This window comes from Neophocaena asiaeorientalis, unplaced genomic scaffold (assembly GCF_003031525.2).
Source record: "Neophocaena asiaeorientalis asiaeorientalis breed wild unplaced genomic scaffold, Neophocaena_asiaeorientalis_V1.1 scaffold133, whole genome shotgun sequence".
Classification (NCBI taxonomy): Eukaryota; Metazoa; Chordata; class Mammalia; order Artiodactyla; family Phocoenidae; genus Neophocaena; species Neophocaena asiaeorientalis.
In genome coordinates, this window is record NW_020174429.1 from 1,170,664 (window position 1) to 1,189,522 (window position 18,859).

The 18,859-nt window shown below is 50.4% G+C and overlaps 1 protein-coding gene across 2 annotated transcripts in view; it reads left to right on the forward strand.

The window, feature by feature from the left end:
• CTIF (cap binding complex dependent translation initiation factor) overlaps positions 1-18,859 on the forward strand; it is a 304,284-nt gene continuing 285,425 nt past the window's right edge. For both annotated transcript variants that reach the window (XM_024756820.1, XM_024756821.1), the window contains exon 1: positions 1-41. The gene's annotated coding sequence lies outside the window, so the exon portion shown is untranslated. The remainder of the gene's footprint in view (positions 42-18,859) is intronic.

An 18,859-nucleotide genomic window follows, 5' to 3' on the forward strand; every position in this document is an offset into this window, starting at 1 on the left:
CCCCGACTAGGGCTCGGAGCGGCGGCCAGAGGAACCCCGAGGTGAGCATCCCCCCGTCCGCCCCCCTCTTTTAGTCATCTCTGATTGCCTATCGATTCGGGGACCCGCGAGGAGGGCTGCGTGACGTGCGCGTGCTTATAGATAAATCCGGGAAAACCGACCCAAACAATTAGCCCCCTTCCCCCCTCCCTGCGCCCGGGGCAGCCAGGAGTCGGCGCGCATCCACCTTCCCCGCCTCTGTCGAGGACCGCACTCCACGATCTCGCCCCCTCCCGAGGTTTGCCCCTTCCCTGCCGGGTTCCCCGCCAGTAGGGGAGCCGTATCTCTGGAGCTCCAGTGAGGAGGGGGGGTTTTTGGGGGGCGCACGGCTGGAGCCCGGCTCGCGTTGGAGCCGCTTGGTGTAGCCGCTGTCATGTGCCAGATTCCGACCCGGGGGGAGGAAGAGAGCGAGCTTGATTCCTCTCTTTTGTTTTGAAGCCAGCATTTGCTGCATCAAGCAGTTGGTTTAGTACCGGCCAAACTTGCAGCTGTTCTGACCGTGCTCCACTGAGGTAGGGTGGCGGCTCCCGGAGGGACCCCGAGAGAGTATCTCCACGCCGCCCCTCCCTCCTCTGGTGACTGATTGTGTCTGTGGCGGCCGCGTGTGTGTGTGCGCGCCCGTCCCCGCGGGCGCGGGGATGTCTGTCGTCTAGACAGGCTGCACCCTCCCTCCGTCCACGGTGAGCCCGCGGGCCGCGGGGGACGGGAGCAGAGGAGGAACCCGAATCAGTAGATCCACTGAGGTCGCGGCTTTGGACATTCCCTACGGCGGTGATTCTGTTGGCTTAAAAAAAATATATTATTATTATTCATTCCTGTCGCCGCGGTGTAATTGGGCCTGGGGAACAGATCTGTCCGGCGGAGCCGGGGTTAAGTTGACAGGCTCTGAAAAGCCAGCTCGCGGTGGCTGGTGACCCGGGTTCCGGCTCGGGTCCTTCAGCGAGCAGGTGACTGTCCCGGACGCCTGCCGTGGTGGGGGTGTGGGGGTGATCTGCGGCGGAGCTGTGCTGTCCCTGAGGGCCGGATGCTGGAGCCTGGGTGCATCTGAGGGAGGCGTCCCGGGGACCGCGCATCTGAGTTGGGTACGTCTCTCCATTGACGTTAAATGACAGTCGGGAGTCTGAGGCCCTCCTGTGGGCGGCGTTGGCTGTTTGGTTTCGTGGAGTTTTCAGGGTTGGGGTTTGGGGGCAGGTGTGAACAGAGAGGGGGTTGCGGCGTGTAAAGGGGAGGGGTGGCTGGCGGCGCGGTGTGCATTCCCACCCGGGGGGTGAGGCGTCGCCTCCCGCGCCCAGCTGTTTGTGTGTGTACACACCGCTCTGGCGTGTGTGGGGGGGCGGGGACCGCAGACCGCGGCGTCGTGGGGACGCGCTTGGGCCCAGATCGCTCGGGGTATCGGTCCCGCCAGGGCTCGTAGTGGTGTGTGTGTCCGCGCTCGCGCCTGGGTTACTTGGAGAGGGGAGTCGTGCGGCTGGGGGCCCGGGGAGACCCTGGGGTTGCGTAACCCTCCCTTCGCGTCCCGACGCCCCCCTGATCCGGCAGGCTGTCCACCTACTCGGTGGCGCCGGGGGCTGGTCTGGCTGGGCCTGGAGGAGCCGCGGGCGCTCGCGCGTTGCCCCCCCACGCCCCTCGGTTGACCCTTGGCCCGGGGCGCTCTGTGGGTGCTCGTGCCCGCGCCTGCTGCCGCCTTCGCAGATCCTGGAGAGAATCAGCGCGCTCTGCGCACCCCCTCCCAATTTTTCGACCTGGAGACAGTGGGGGCCGAAGGCTGTCCGGCCTGACCGGCCCCGGGCCCAGCCCCGCGCTGCCTCCTGCGCCGCTGCCGGGTGCCCAGCCGGCCGCATGCCTTTGCCGGCTCTGTCCGCTCGGCGCTGGGTCTCTGCGGCCGGAGATTATCTCCCAGGCTAGGGGCCCGCGCGCAAAGGGAGGAAGCCGCTGGAGCTGCGGGCTCCGCGGCGGCTGGAGGCTCCCGATGGCGAAAGTGACACAGCACGAGCGCCGCTGACCGCCCGAGCTGGAGGAGAGAGGAAGGAGCCGCCCAGAGGGCGGGGAGGGGCCGCAGGCTGTCCGGCCTGTTTCCTCCTGTCCAGCTCCGGGTCTGGGCCGTAAACCTCAGGGATCCCGGTATGAGCATGCTGGGACCGCGCGAGAAAATTGCCCGGCGTGTGAGAAAACCCAATCATAGTGGAACAGAACGCACCGAGCAGACGTTAGAAGATGTCCAGTCCCTCACAGGATACACTCCCTTAGAGTATTTGAAACAGGATTCGATTTACACACAGATCAACTCATCTGCTGTGTCAAGTGTCCGTCCTGGATAATTTGCGCTTGGAGCAGTAATTTTGTAACGCATTCTGGGATACAGTGTCATCAGTGATTAAGAGATTGCTAGAATAACAATATGTTTGTATGACTTTACTGGGCAGTCCCCCACCGCATCATTGCATTTATTAAGAGGGTCCCGTGAGGTAGGGGGATATTAACCCCATTTTACAGAATAGCACATTGAGGCTCAAAAACTGACGTGACTTGCCTGAGGCGTTTCTGTGATTTCACTTCTCAGACTATGGCTTTTAATTAAATAGTGACCACCTTAAAGTGTAGGTCTTGGCACCTCAAGAAATACTGAACCCAAGAAAGGGAGTAAATTATGGTATTTATTCTTTGTCAGAAAACACTTGGTTTGCTACCAGTCCTAATGAGAATAAGTATTAAAAAACAGAAGTCTGCATTGCTGTTGTTATCACTCATCTGATAATTTACTGTTGGTGAATGATCGTCAGCTTTGATACATGCAGTATGTATACCTGCGTGTAATAAATACATATGGGTGTATGTTTCTGCAACACATGCCTGTGTTCATATGGGTGTGTTCGTGGGGTCTTTATTGAATCTAAGGTTTATTCTTTACTTACTGGTTCCAAAACCATGGGTTTAAAGTATAGCTCCTGAGAAACCACCCAGGAACCTGCCCCCTCCATCTCCAGGGATGGGGAAGCCTTGAAAAGAACAAAGAGCTCCTACATAACTGTATGTATTTCTCAGAGTTCTCACACGTGAAGGTTCTCAAGACAGAGCCTGGAGGGTTATTAGGTTTGGTCAGATAATCAGCTATTCGTTCACAAATATGTATTGAACACCAACATGTTTGTGTATCTTGAAGTGCTTACAAAGAAAATTTAACATAGTGGCCCTGCCTGGCAAAAACATCTTCTAGCTGTGGAGATAAATGTAAGATTTTAAGTCCAGCAAATGTTTGTTGAGCACCTTCTGTAGTCTAGATACTCTGCTGTGTTTGGGGCACACAAAGATAGGATAGCAGAAACAGCTAATTTGCAGTGCAGAAAACGGATGATTCAGAGCCTGCAGGAGGGAACAAATCATAAATATTTTAAAGCACTCGCCCTGGGACTTAGTCAATTTCACATATGTTGGTTGCAAGGGACTCATAATGCGAGTCCCTGTGCTACAGCAAATGCAGAAGGAAGCCACAGAGGAAGAAGAGCCTTGTTGCTCTGAACTTCAGACTATTTGGAACCTCCCAGGTGAGCCCTAAGAGGTCTGTCCTTCTGTAGAGGTTAGGCAGCTCACGAGAGATGACCCTGAAGCCAACCAACAGTTTAGTCTGCTGAGCAATGAAGAACTGACAAGTTGTTCTCTGTGCTCCTGCCCCAGCTCTGCTGGACAGTAATGGGCTGTGATAGGCTGTCTTCAGTGGCTTTGGTCAGGGTCTCACTCAGGCCTTGCCTGAGTTTAGTAGTTTCTGTCTCACAGGTCTATGGATATGTTCTAATACGAGTCTGCTTTTTAACCTATTCATTCTCCAACTTGCTTCCCGGGTCCTTGACACTGTTTTCCAATTTCATCTCAGTTTTGGGGTCCACTGCCCTTGTTTCGTTGTTTTTTGTTTTTTTTTAAAATAAATTTCATTTATTTATTTATTTTTGGCTGTTTTGGGTCTTCGTTGCTGCACGCGGGCTTTCTCTAGTCGTGGTGAGTGGGGGCTGCTCTTTGTTGCAGTGCGCGGACTTCTTGTTGCAGTGGCTTCTCTTGTTGTGGAGCACGGGCTCAGTTGCTCCGCAGCATGTGGGATCTTCCCGGACCAGGGCTTGAACCCGTGTCCCCTGCATTCACTGCCCTTGTTTTAAGGTTCTGTTGTTTGCAGTTCGCATGATGAAGGAGGAAGCAGGAGGTGGTGGTTAGGATGGGGAGAGAGTCCTGAGCCCAGAGAAAGAACAGGAGGTACGAACCAGACGGGCAAGTTGCAGTTTTGGGCAGTTCTCCAAACCTGATGGCATTTCTGCATAGCTTACCCAATAAAGTGGCAGCCCCTTTTGGTGTTCTCTTTGAGGGGGATCCTCTACCTCTGGGCCTCACTGCTGACTCGCTGGTCACCTGAGCTCAGCTGCTAACATTCAGGCTTGGCTCTTGTGCCCTCCTGCCTCCCCTTGCGTGCAGTTTAACTTAGGGCACTGCTGTGATGGTGGTCTTCTCTCAGAATTACCCCCAAGCTGACTATCGACAGCTGCCTGTTTCTGAATTAATCCCCGGCCAGAGCTGTGGTTCAGAACAGAGTGAGAACAGACACATCCTCAGATCTAGGCACCCAGAGCTGGGAAGGGCCTTGTTGATGAGCTGAAGACCCCAAGGCCCAGAGAGGTGAAGTGACTTGCCCAAAGTCACAGGGAGCCCTTGGCAGAGTGGAACATGAACTTCTAAAATTTGATGCCCTATTTAATCTTCTTTCTCTGTACTGTGATGCTTCCTGAAAAAAAGTGGGGTTCTTACTTCCCAAAGAGTGAAAACTCTGCATCTTTTTTTTTTTTTCCCTTTGGTTCCAGGAAAGGCCCCAGAATTCGTCTTTTAGCCTTGAGATTGCTTTCCTTCAAACCTGGCCTTCCTTGCCCTATCTTTCATCTTTGGCCGCCAGGAATCTGGATGAGAGCGTACATTTGGGAGAGAGGTCTATGCTTGGGGCCTTCCAATGCTCTTAAGTTTGGTCTGTGGCTTTCCCTTTCCATGGCAGGGTCCTCAGGAGCCTCCTGAAAGGGTTTGTACAGCTGTTACGTACCTGCATTTTTCTAGGAGGAGGACCCACATATTTCATATGATTCTTACCTGACTCAAGCAAGGAGAAGAACTACTGGGGGTGGGGGTAGTGGAGTTGGATAGGGGGTTGGCTGGCACTGGAGACTAGCATAATACCCTACACCTGATTTGGCTTTGCAGTTTATGAACTATTTCACACAAATGATTTCATCTGCTTTTTATAATACCCTGTGAGGCTGTTGTTGTTATTCCCGTTTTGCAGATGGGGAAACTGAGCCTCTGTGGTTACTGCCATGCCGCAGTCACAAGTAAGTAGTAGAGCAGGGATCTGACCCTGAGTCTTCAGGTTTCAAATCTGGTGTCCTGAGTTGACGTGGTCCACCACGGCACATCATCATTACACTTTTATGAGTGGAGGACCTCGAACTTTTTGGAGCTGCTTCTTTCTTTTCTTCTTTTTTTTTTTTTTTTTGGAGCTCCTTCTTCATGATATCCACTGCTGGCTTATGTCCAACCACGGAGCCAGACCTAAGTGCTAACTTACCCGGGGGTGGGATGGATAAAGTATGGGAGGCAGTTATCATGACAGTGATATGTGGACTGGGGCCAGTTTGGGATGATTTCATGAAAGAGGTGAATTTGAGGGTAGGTCTGGGGCTGTGGCAGACCTGGCAGAGGTTTCAGTTGGAACCATGGCCCAAAAATGGTGAAGGGGAAATTGTGTGTGCTTGGTCCCGGGTGGAGCTGACCAAGGAGGTTGGGTGGATCCTGCAGTCAGACGAGGCTTCTCATAGTGACTGGGCTCTTTCTCTGGCCAGCTCTGTGCTACACCCTGGGGCTGCAACCGTGAACAGGCACAGCCCTCCTGCCTTCAAAGAACCCACTGTCTCTCGAGAGAGGCAGGCACTTAAACAGTTAAATTCAGCATGTGTGGTGAGCGCAGTGGTGGAGAAAGTTGCCTTCCAGACAAGGGCCACCTGCTGTAGCCTCAGAGATCAGAGGGGCCTTCCTAAGGGAGATGATGCAGGAGCTGAATCTGAATGTATGAAAAGGAATTAGCCAGGAGAAGAGACCGGAGAAGGACCTTCAGGGGGAAGGAATGTGGGCAGAAAGGCGTGGAGGCCCGAGGCTGCCTGGTGGAGGAAGGGGCTGCCCCAGGGGAGTCAAGCACAAGGCCGAGAGGCATACAGAGCCCCGCTCTGAGGAGCTTGTGAGCCTGGCTGAGGACATCACATTTCAGCATGGAGGACAGGGCTTTAAGCAGAGTCGAGGCACTCGGCCATGGGCCAGAAGGGAGCATGACTGGGAGCCAGAGGCAGCCTCTGGGCTGATGAGGGAACAACAAGCTCCATGCAGCATTCAGGTCCCAGGGGATGAGACATATGGGGAGGAGGGAAGGCCACGTATTAAAAATGTTTGGGGAGTAAAGTCGGCCGTGATTGCTTAGCTTTGGGGGATAAGGGAGGAGTCCCAGTGACTCCCAGGCTTCTGGCCTTGTGGACTCAGTGGATGGCGGCCTTTAACTGGCAGGGCCCTTCTGGTGGCTGGAGCAGGTCTGCTCTGGTGGGGGGTGAGAAGGATTGTGGTGAGTTTAATGTTAGCCATGGTGAGTTTGAATTGCTGGTAGGATAATCCCGTGGAGCTGTCTTGCAGACAACACAGTGCTCGTGGTAGAAGCCTGAGGAGGAGATGTGGGCAGGAGCTACAGTTCTGGGAGTGGGGAATGGCCTGCGGCTGAACGTGACTGCCGTGGGGACTGCTGTAGACAATGAGAAGACCTCTTCCTCCCATTGTCAGAGAATTCTTTGTCACGCCCGGCGGGCCGCTGTCGTCAGGGAAGCCAGGCGGGGATGCTGTGTCATGCTGGAGGCCCAGCTGGCAGAATCCAGCAACAGCCAGGAGCGCGCTTCAGCTGGAAGCCTTAAAGTGAGTTAGGGGAGAGGCCTTGTCATTTTTAACATCCCTGGTTAGCAGAGCCCTTCCCAGGCCCTCAGGGCGTAAGTAAAGGGCAGGGGAGACCTGGACCTCTGCCCAGGAGAAGGCAGTCTAGTTGGGAGACAAGATGTGGAAATATGAAACCACTAAAAATCTGGAATAACCTGGACAAATAGTGGGCTGCACATGAAATGCAAGAGGCCTGCTGGTACTTCTCTTCCTGCCATGCCGCATTTTTACAGGGCTGCTGTGTTTTGGGCAGAGTGCCAGTCTTTTCATTTTTGAAGGCTTGGACCTACACAGTAGGTGTTCATCCTACGTATTTGGATCTGCAGGGATGTGGCCAGAGTTTGTTGTTTGGGGTGTGGGGTGAGGTCAGCCAGAGAAGGTTCCCGTGAACAAGTCCAAAGAGGGGATTCCAACACTGATTTGGAATATTTTTAGTACCATAGAGGAGTAAAAATCTCAAAACCTTCCAACTACCAAGCACCTAGAAATGCTGTGTGAAATATAACTAGCATCCTTTCAAAGAAGAGCTGAGCTCCTCGAATGTGAGAGAAATCCCCAGGGAACTCAAACGTGTAAGCTTGCACTGACGCTAGGCCAGGCCTGGGGGTGGGTTTGGCTGTGGGCGTGTTGAGGGGCCTCAGAACCAAAGGCAGCTGAGCCCTTGGCATTGCCTCCTCCAGGGTCCAAGGTGAGACTGGGAGTTGGCATGGAGGGCCCTGCCTGAAACGGGCCCCTGCAAAGGTGTGCAGGCTTGGAGAGAGGATGGAATAGATGTCCACCCAGTGGCATGGAAGCGGGAGAGGGGGAGCTTGTCGGTCTTGGCCTGGATCTGGGGTGGGGAAGAATCTTCCCTGGAAACTTGAAGCCTCAGGCCTGTTGTGGCCTTGGATGACCACTACACGTGTGGTCCAGGAGTCCCCAGGGAGTTAGCACATTAAAGCCTTTGGGGGCCGGGGTGTTCCTGCCTGTGGGCTCCAGGATCTCATGAGAGCTGGGAAGATTCTGGGGTTCTTCACCCTTCGCTGACTTGGGTCTCCACCTTGGAGAGATGCTGCAGGACCCGGGGGCATGGGGGGAGCTGAGTGAGGAGAAGGAGAACGAGGCCTTGGCGGGAACCTTTGAAAAGGGCCTTCATGACCCTTATACACTGCTGAGGGCGTGTGCATGGCTGTGGAGAAGGGCTGCACCTACCCGAGGGCTTCATCTCTCAGCAGAAGCCTGCAGACGGCCCTGTCTAGGAATGTCAGACATTCTCCCCCGCTGTTGACTCAGGCCGGGTCTTTACAGACGAGGCGTCTGTCCAGGTTCCTCCTCAGGGTGGCTGTGCAGATTCCAGCAGCTCCGGGTCCCTCCAGACTGTGTGCTACATCATCAGCCCTAAGCCCAGAGGCTTGAGTACCTCCAATTTCAAACTTGGGAGACACCTTAGAGGTCACCAAGTGGGTCTCCTACCTGGTGTGGGAATCCTGTCTCCACCAGCACTCGCTCAGAGGCTTCCCGTGGCCGGGATTATGTGGCTTCACGAGGCAGTGCCTTCCCTCATTAGAAGGCTTTTGCAGCTGGAAGGCCTCCTGTGAGCCTCAGGCACTGCCCGGCTATTTCCACGCATCGCCCCTTCGGCCATGGGCTGTGGTGAGAGATGCTTTGGAGGCCTTTCACCATCTTGCTCGCTTTTGCTGGAAGGGCCTTAATTTGTCGAGCTAAGATTCTGTGAGAATCCAGCCAACTTCCATCCTAACTTCCTTAGCAAAGAGGGAGATTTTGAAGACGAGATGTAAGGTTTGCTGAGCTGGCTGTGATGCAGAAGTTCTGAGAAGCTTTGGCTCAGTGCTTTTCAGATTCCAGACTAGAGAAGCAAGTTCCTTCCTCCAGCACCCAGAATACATTTCAGTTTGTAAGTGAGTGACTCAGGAATCTGATGCGGGGAGCTGACGTTTATTGAGTATCTGTTAGGTACTGGGTACAGTGCTAGGTGTTGTCGGTATGTGTTACTAAATAAAAGTAACTTCTGGGGCTTCCCTGGTGGCGCAGTGGTTGAGAATCTGCCTGCTAATGCAAGGGACACGGGTTCGAGCCCTGGTCTGGGAAGATCCCACATGCCGTGGAGCAAGTAGGCCCGTGAGCCACAACTACTGAGCCTGTGCGTCTGGAGCCTGTGCTCCATAACAAGAGAGGCCGCGATAGTGAGAGGCCCGCGCACCGCGATGAAGAGCGGCCCCCGCTTGCCACAACTAGAGAAAGCCCTCGCACAGAAACGAAGACGCAACACAGCCAAAAATAAATAAATAAACAAATGTGGGGTTTCAAAAAAAAATAAGTAACTTCTGTGAGGGAGAGAGAAAGGGCAGCAGAGCCGGGGAAATGCCTTACTGTAGTTGTGACAATTGAGCGCTAAAGTTATTCAGAAAGAATGTGTGTGGTTCCATCCGGGAGTGGGTGGGGCAGGCATTCCTGTGCTATTCCCTTATAGGGCCTTCCTCTGGGGTAGGCAATGTCATGATCTCACCACGAGCTGAGAACCCACAGGCCTTTGCCGTATTCATGGGTCATTTGCTGAGATGCATACAAGTTTGAACCATGAGATCAAGAAGGTGGCCTGCTGGACAATCCACATCTTGATGTGTCACTAAACAGGACGGTGTTGACAATGACAGTGTTTTTCCCAGCATGCAAGGCAGAGCTTGTATGCAAGGGGGGAGCTTGTCTGTCTCGGCCTGGATCTGGGGTGGGGAAGAATCTTCCCTGGAAACTTGAAGCCTTAGGTCTGTTGTGGCCTTGGATGGCCACTACATGTGTGGTCCAGGAGTCCCACTGGTGTCTGTCTACAGTGCCCCGGGCTCTTTGAGGAATCCTTTGCATTCACAGGTTGGCTGGCATCTGTGACGTTCATATATTTAACAGGCGCCGTGTTGTGTTATGAGGAGCATGAGTTGCCTTTGTCGCGAGGTTGCATCAGCCAGCTGGATACCCGGATGTGCGCTCCTGACAGGGCCCAGTGGTGAAGGGCAGGGATTCTGGGAAAGTACCCACTTTCTCCTCTTCTCCTTCCAAAAATTGTTCTTCATGCTCACATTCTACTGGTTTGCCTCAAACGTTTTATTTTTTGCGGTACGCGGGCCTCTCACTGCCGTGTCCTCTCCCGTTGCGGAGCACAGGCTCCGGACGCGCAGGCTCAGCGGCCGTGGCTCACGGGCCTAGCCGCTCCGCGGCATGTGGGATCTTCCCGGACCGGGGCACGAACCCGTGTCCCCTGCATCGGCAGGCGGACTCTCAACCACTGCGCCACCAGGGAAGCCCTGCCTCAAACCTTGTACCCTAAGCCTGTTACCTCCGTTAACATTTGGTTTGGTTTAGCGGACATGCGTCAGACGCCTGAAGTGGGTCGGAGGAATTCAGACGAACCTGGCAGGGTCCCTACTTCCTGTCTTCATCTTGGTGGGGAAGACAGAATGGCCACGTTTGTGTGGTGTGAGAAGTACTGGGTAAAGAGAAAGAAAAGTGTGCTGAGGCAGCCAGAAGTAGGATGACTATAATTTTTTGTCCAAATGGAGGCACTTTTGAGAGTGACAGGGAGTGCCATTAGTAATCATGCCAGGACACAGATAGAAACTGGGACTGTCCTGGGCAAATGGGGGCTTATGGCCACATGAGCCGGGGAGGGCGAGTGCATGTGGGTCATACCTGACACTGTCATCAGTCCTTTGTACTACAGGACGCACGAAGGCCTAATGGAGGGGCGGGGCTTGGCTGCAAGAGAAACTGGCTTCTGTTTCCTGTTTTTCTGGGGCTAGAGAGGAAAGCTTTATCTGTGGGGACTGTGGACTAAGAACTCTGATGGGTCTTAGTTTACAGCCGCAAGATTCTATCTTATATCTCACTATGATCTCAGTGTTGGGGTTGGAGATGGAAGTTTGGGGAGATGAAAACCACCTGGTTTGTAGGATGTTATTGGCTACAGGTAAAGGCACTAGACTCACAGTGGCTTAAAAAACAAGATGTTTATAGACTTATCCAGCCCGAAGTCTGAACGCAGGGCTTCTAAAGTTGATTGATTCAGTGGGTCAATGATAATTTTAAGGACTCGCTCTAACCTTCCAGGCAACCATTTACAGCACATTGGCCTCTGGCTCAGGCTTGACCCCTCATGGTCACAGTATGGCTCCCACTGCTCCACACATCACGTTCTCACGTAACTGTACTGGAAGGCAGGCAGGAAGGTGAGTTTCTCCTTGTGTCTTAAAAAAATTTTTTTTTTCTACTTGAAGTACAGTTGATATATAATATTATATAAGTTACAGGTATACAATATAGTGATTTACAACTTTTAAAGGTTATATTCCATTTACAGTCATTAAAAATATTGGCTATATTCCCCATGTTGTACAATATATCCTTTAATTTGTTTTATACATAATAGTTTGTACCTTTTACAAACCAGGTAACCACTAGTTTGTTCTCTGTATCTGTGAGTCTGCTTCTTTTTTGTTATATTCACTGGTTTGCTATATTTTTTAGATTCCAATATAAGTGATATCATACAGTATTTGTCTTTCCAAGTCCATCCATGTTGCTGCAAGTGGCAAAATTTCATTCTTTTTTATGGCTGAGTAGTATTCCAGTGTGTGTATATGTGTGTGTGTGTGTGTATGTATGTGTATGCCACATCTTCCTTATCCATTTATCTGTTGATGGACACTTAGGTTGCTTCCACATCTTGGCAATTGTAAATAATATCGCTGTGAACATTGGGGTGCATGTATCTTTTCAAATTAGTGTTCTTGTTTTTTTCAGATATATAGCCAGGAGTGGAACTGCCGGGTCACATGGTGGTTCTATTTTTAGGTCTTTTTGTGAAACCTCCATACCATTTTCCACAGAGGCTGTACCATCCTTGTGTCTTAATGTATCAGGCATGAAAACCTTGCCCAGAATCCCCCTGCTAGAATTTACTATCAAGTTCCATTGAAGAGAAATGGCTCGATACCTCACCATGGAGGCTGATAAAGCAAGTTTTGGTGTTTTCTGCCTCATCTATAGCAAGAGGGAGAAGTGCCTGCGAGGAGGTGGAGAGGGGGATCATGGGTAGGTAAGCAATGATTGTTTACCTCACCAAGTTTCATTGTGATTTTACTTATTCATTTGGGGATGTATCAGCTTTATTGAGATATATTTTTTTATAAAATAATTTCTTATAATATAATTGAGGTATAAGGAAAACAAACCTACCCCCTGGGCTCTGGCAACTACTCTTCTTTCTTTCACTATAATCCTGCCTTTTCTAGTAATTATTATTTCTTAACCTATAGGTAATATGGGAGTGTAGGACCCTAGGTGTCTCGTGGAGGTCTTTTGTGTGGTCTCAGGTAGGTTCTGTGTCCTCTTCCCCCAGTGGCCCCTCTGCATTCCGGTCACCGGGGCCAGGTAGAGAAGCCGAGCAAACAGAGTTGTCCAGAGGGAGGGAGAGGGAGGGAACCTATGCTGGTTGTGGCCCTGACAGCAGGACTGGAGATACCTAAGGGGCCGAGGTTCTGGCTGGTCCATGATAGACAGCAGTCACTTGTGCTGGCAGCTGTGGGGCTTGAGGGAGGAAATTGCTTCTAAGTGTGGCTTGGACACCTTGGATCCTGCAGAGTCAGTGTTCCTGCCCCTGCTAATTGAGAACTCTGGCCGTGGGGAATGTAGGCCACGGGAAGATTATGGGGGACACCATCTTCCCCTCCCCAAACCATCATCCCCTTCTGTTGATACAAACAAACAGCTCAGGCCAAGGGAAGACCACCCAGTCTCCTGGAGCAAATAAGTGCCCTCTGGGCTCTTCTGTACTCTGTTGTATGGTCAGTTTTGTCCTCCTCTTTCATCCCAGCCTTCGGTCTGTACATCTTTAGCACACTTAGCCCTTTGCGTCACTCCCACCCTTCCTTGGGTTCTTGCCTGATCTGCTCCCGGAGATCATAAGCCCCTCGAAGATCATATCCTGGTCTGAGTCACTTGTGGATTTCCCATAGGGCTAGGGCAGTGCTTGCCACAGGGTCCCTGCTCCAGGGACGCAGATCTTTTTTAAAGCAAAATGAGTATTTGTAGAATGAGGGGAGGTACTTGTTCACTTTGGGCAGCTCTCCAGATTCCAAACCAGTTCAGTGTGGCACAGCACGGTGCCCTGGATAAGGATTTGTGAGTCTCTACATATTCCTTTCCTAAAGAGGAAGAGAGGTAATCCACCATGCTGTTATGGGTTGAATTGTATCCCCCCTAAAAGTATGTTGTAGTCCTAACCCCCAGGACCTTGGAATGTGACCGTATTTGGAGATGGGGCCCTTAAAGAGGTAACTATGGTAAAATGAGGTCCTTTGGGTGGCCCTAATGCAATATGACTGGTATCCTTAAAAGAAGAGGACATTAAGACTAGGATACCTGAGACAACCATGTGAGGACACAGGGAGAAGGTGGCCATCTATGAGGCCAAGGAGAGAGGGCTCAGAAGAAACCAACCCTGCTGACACCTTAATCTCAGACTTCTAGTGTCCAGAACTATGAGAAAATAAATTTCTCTTGTCTAGGCTACCCAGTTTGTGCTATTTTGTTATGAAAGCCAGGCTCCAAATCCAGGCCTATGTGACTCCAGAACCTGGACTCTGCACTGTGAGCCGCTGTGTTTGGGGGTGGGGTGGGGGTGGATGTCTGTCACCTCAGGGATCGAACAGGTGGTATTTCTGCTGAAACCCTGGGGCAATCCAATAATAACTTTAAAAACCTAACATTTGTTACGTATTACTGTGTTAAGTGCTTCGTGAGCACCTTACATGTGTTATCTTAATTAGCCTTCTATTTTATAGATGAGACAATGAGGGCACAGAGAGGTTAAGTAATTTACCCTAGGTCACACAGCTAATAAGCGGCATAGACTGTTTTGCTATTTTGAGTGTTGTACCTTAACCGTCACACACGGGGATTGACAGGTTATGCTGAGGTCCTCTTGTGGCATTCTGGGAAAGTCACTGGTCTTACGTCTGCCATGAATGACTTGGGCAAGTCAATGAATCTGGATGTTTTCTCCTCGGCGACCTCAGCGACTGGATGAGATACTATCTAACGTCCCTGATTGTCTCCTTCTGAGGTTCCTAGTGCCAGGCCTCTGAGGCAGGGAGTATATCCTCAGCATGGACTGGTGTAGGGGAGGAGGAATCCCTGTGCTGTCGTCTTTGGCATTTGCCCGCACCTGAGGTAGCAGCTCTAGGTCTACCTGATCTGGCCATTTGGACCTATGGTTTGACAGTTTGCTCCTTCCCTATAAAATTAATTTTTTTCAGTAAGGTAGAAATTATCCCCACCCTGTGCCAGACACCCTTCTAGGTCTTTTAAGGATGTGGGCTTTGAGTTATATCAGCCAGAGGGTGTGGGGAAAGGGTTGATGGTAAGTGATACGATGTGCTTTCTCCCTCTAGCTTGACTGCAGTCTCATTCATGCCAGAGAGAAACCAACCACGGGGGCAGCACACCTTAAAAGATCCCATGTTGAGCCAAAGACCTCTGCGTCTTTAGCCTTATCTTGTTGCCATTTCCCATGAGACCCAGGTAGACGGCAGGTGATGGTGAGGGTGAGGAGAGGGTGGTGGCCTGGTTCTAGGATTCTGCAGCCTGAAAACAGCGCAGTAAGAACTAGGATGAGGTTGGCCAGGCTGCTTGTGGACAATCTCAGGGCCCTGGTTTTTAATCCTCTGCCAGCCCAGCCCCTGGTTTATCCCCACAGGGTGTTAATGATTTTAGTTACCTCATTAGAGCTAAGTTTACTTAAGGTATCGGTAATAGATTTTAAAACCAGAAAAGCAGGTGAGTGTCTTTCAAAGTTCCCAGTTACTCAGCTGCCTGCTCATGACCTCCATAGATCTAGGAAGCCGAAGCCCTCTGGTTCCAGCATTCAGATGGCCGGGAAGAGGCCTTCAGATCCCAGTGGCTGAGGACACCTTGAGTACCCTGACTGCTATGGATGGGCGGTTGTCAGCAAAACCAGGGGTTATTACCCCGTGGTGCTCTTATGAGGAGTGGGAGTGGGCAGGGCTAATGCGCTTCTTCTAATGGGGGCATTGAAGCAAGAAGAACTAGGTGACTTGGCCAAGGTCACATACCACACTCATCAGTGAGAAAACAAATTAAGGGCTGGTTCTCCATGCAGTAAACCTCCTTCCTCTGCCTTTAAGTACTGTGTTCAGACCACTGATGGGGAGTATAGGCTGATTTTCAGTCGAACATCTAGGAACAAGTTAACAATTTAAAGCCGCGTATTCATTTAAATGTGCATTAAAGAAAGAAAACATAACTAGTACATGGAACTTGTGATTTCATGATTGCTTAGCAGGAAGCTTAGTTTAACAAAAAGTCAAGACAAAGTCAATGATAACATTACACCTGGTACCCAGCCATGACAGAAAACTCCAAGGTGGTGAATTTTGGGAAATGCTGCCAAAATCAAGTTTGGGTTGGGCTTCTGTCACTTGGCACTGGGTGAGTTCTGAATGATACATGACCGACTTCAGCCCAAGGCTACCTCTTTTCATGTAACAAATGTAGGTTTCTAAGTATTGAAACTTAGAAACAAAACTTCTCTACATGTGATTGTAATTTGGATTCATGAAAGGTGGTCATTACCTAAAGACAACCTAAGTAAATATTGTTGTAAAGCAAAGAATCCTTTTATATAGTGTCCGGTTTCTTTCAAAAGCAAATTTAGACTTTTAAATAATAACTTATATTATCCAGGATTTTGATGACCAGAAACTTCTTAATTGGCACCTGAATAACTTCAGCACAATGAAGGTTAATCTATTTAATTGTCAGAAAGATCATCTTAGCATCAAATGTGCTGCAGTAAAGAATGTTCTGTCTGACATCCTTTCTCCAACCAGTGATAAATACTCTTGTCTAAGGTTAACTAAGGGGTGCATTTTAGAGCTAGCCCATCCTATGAACCCGACAAAGTTCTACTATCTGCGTTTGAGTAAATTCCGATTATCTAGAAGAGTTATGTTGAAGCTGAGGCAGTCACTTGTGACACCAGACTCAACATCTTCAGGCCAGCATATTCTCTTCCATACTGTGAGCAATGGTGACCCTGTTTTCTGAACCCAAAATCAGGATGTGCATTTGAATATGTGAAATCAGGACTTATCCCACCTGTCATCTTACATCTACATTGGGACTCTGAGGTCTCATTCTCAAATTTCTTGATGTGCTCATGCAATTTCAAAATTCTCTTTTTTAATAAAAATATTTGTCCTTTCTTCAGATCCTCCTGAGACCTACTTTCTCTTTCTACTTTCCCCCCAAATATCTTAGCCCCTCACAGTCCTGCTCCCAGTACCATGTGTATGGGGGTTTTCTACACCACCAAGCAATTCTCTCACACCAGCTGGGTGTCCTACAATTCAACTCAATTCTTCTAACACTACCTGCCTAGAGCCTATTCTCCTTACTATTGCTGTGTAACAAACCATCCTAAAACTTAGTGGCTTAAACAGTGATAATCCTTTATTCTGCTCAGGATCCTGCCGTTTGGGCAGGGCTCCATAGGTACAGCTCACGTCTGTCCGCTCCACGTGGTATCAGCTGAGATGGCTCAACCAAGGCTGGAAGATCCACTTCCAGGATGGCTCATTCCTGAGGCTGGCGAGTTGTCCTGGCTGTTGGTTCTTCTCCATGTGGGCTTCTCCACGGGTCGGCTTGGGCTTCCTCAAGGCATGTGGCTGGGTTCCAAAAGTGAACGTCCCAGGAAACAGGAAGGCGAAGCTGCGCTGTCCCAAAGGCTTGGCCTGGAATCCTCGGTGTCTCTTCCATATACCATCCGTGGAGCAGTCACCCAGGCCAGATTCAAGAGGAAGGGACATAGGTCCTATTTCCTGATGGGTGGGGTGTCAGAGATTTGGGGGCCATGTTTTAAACCACAGGAACTGGTCTCACAGGAGAGGAGTGTCCTTCCTTCTTGCAGACCTTCACGGAGGTTTAGAGTTCATCTTGCAGTCTTTTATGGGGGGGATGCAAAAAGAAATGCCTGTAAAACCCCGTTTGTATCATTTAAACACTGTTATAGTTAGTAAATGTCCGTTTTATATTCTAGTCCTTTAAAAAGTGGCTTCCCTTTGTCACAGGTATGTGGGCATCTTCATTTAATCAGTCACTCCCAGAATTCGCTGAAATAGAGGCGTGCAGGAATTCGCTGAAATAGAGGCATGCAGGCACTTGGCCTTGGCGGTGGGAGTCGTCCCCAGGCAGGGCTGTCCACAGTTACTGGCCTTCCTGGAGCAACTCTCTGTGGCAAGAGCCTGCGCTGGCTGCCAGCGGGCTGCAGAGATGAATAGGGAGACACCCCGCGCCGTGCCCACCTTCAGGGAGCCCGGGGTTGTACGGTAGATGGACAGCAGTGGCCTCAGCGTCACTTTTTCTCAGGGTGTCCTTTTCCACTGGTGAAACACAGAGTGAGCATGTCTGCTCCGACTGCAGTGGGGATGACTTCTCTTTCCCTTTCTGGGGCTCTTGATTTTAACGTGTGCCCTGGCCTGGAGCTCCTCACTCTGTTTTCCTCATCTGTGAAACAGGGAGTTCGGTCCAGTCCAGGGGTCAGCAAACTACAGCCTGCTGACCAAACCAGCCCAATGCCTGTTTTCCTAAGTGACATTTTACTGGAGCACAGTCACGCCCGTTGCTTTATGTACAGCCGTGGTTGCCTTTTGCTGGTCGCAGCGGGGACCATATGGCCCCACAAAACCTAAAATATTTACTCTATGGCACTTTACAGAAAGTTTGTAGACCCCTGGTGTAGAATAATGGTTTTCAAACTTCACATAGTTTTCAAACTTCGCATTTCAAAGAACACATGGTTCTTTGTTCAAATAACTTTACCAATAAATCAAATAAATTTACCAATAAATCAATTCTTTTACCAATAAATCAATTCTTCTAGTACTTGCGCCACACACTGTACGTACTTTTAAATTGTCAACCTATTTTAATCCTTATAAAAACCCAGTGAGATGGGTATTATTATCATCCCCATTTTAGAGAAAATTGAGACAGTGTTAACAGAGAGGTTAAGTAACTTGCCTAAGGTCACACAGCTAATAAGTGGCAAAGGCAAGCTTCGAATTTAGCAGTCTGGCTCCAGAGTTCATGTTCTTACCCACTGCTCAGTGCTGTTCACTGGTGGCCTGATGTGAAAAGAGGGAGGCCAGATGACTAGAACTGGTGTGGGGATGCTCAGCATCTTCCACTCATCCTTTGGCTCTCTCCCTGTAGCCCCCAGAACCGCCAGGGCCATAACTGATAACCTCTGCAAGGTTAGCAAATTATAGGGTCCTAAGCTCACAAGTAGGGGGGACTTTAGCTTGTTCGGGTTTCCCCAAGAGGAAGTGATCCTGGTTGTTGGGATCTCAAGCGAGCCTGGAACTGTAGAGAGCTCTGTTCCCTGGGAGCGAGGACTCCAGACAAATGATCATAATTATGCCCAATAAAAATGAGTACTCGGAGACCAGGGTCCACATTTCAGAGCAATAACTGGAAGAAGCCATCTTTCAACTAATTGCAATGCCCCAAACAATATTAAAACTAGTAAATCTACGTGGAGTCAGTTCTCTGGGCCAGAGTGACTTACCTCAGAATTGAGCCATAAAATTCAGCGAGGGCCAACTTTCCACAGTGAATGTCACCTTCCCAGCTCCCTCCTACCAATAACCAATAAATCAGCCCAGGGGAGTTAAAAGATTAGTGGCAGCATTTCTCGGAGAGGTGGGAGCCTGGGGCTGCCGAGGGGCCCTTGGGGGTCTTCCTCTGTGCAGATTAGCTG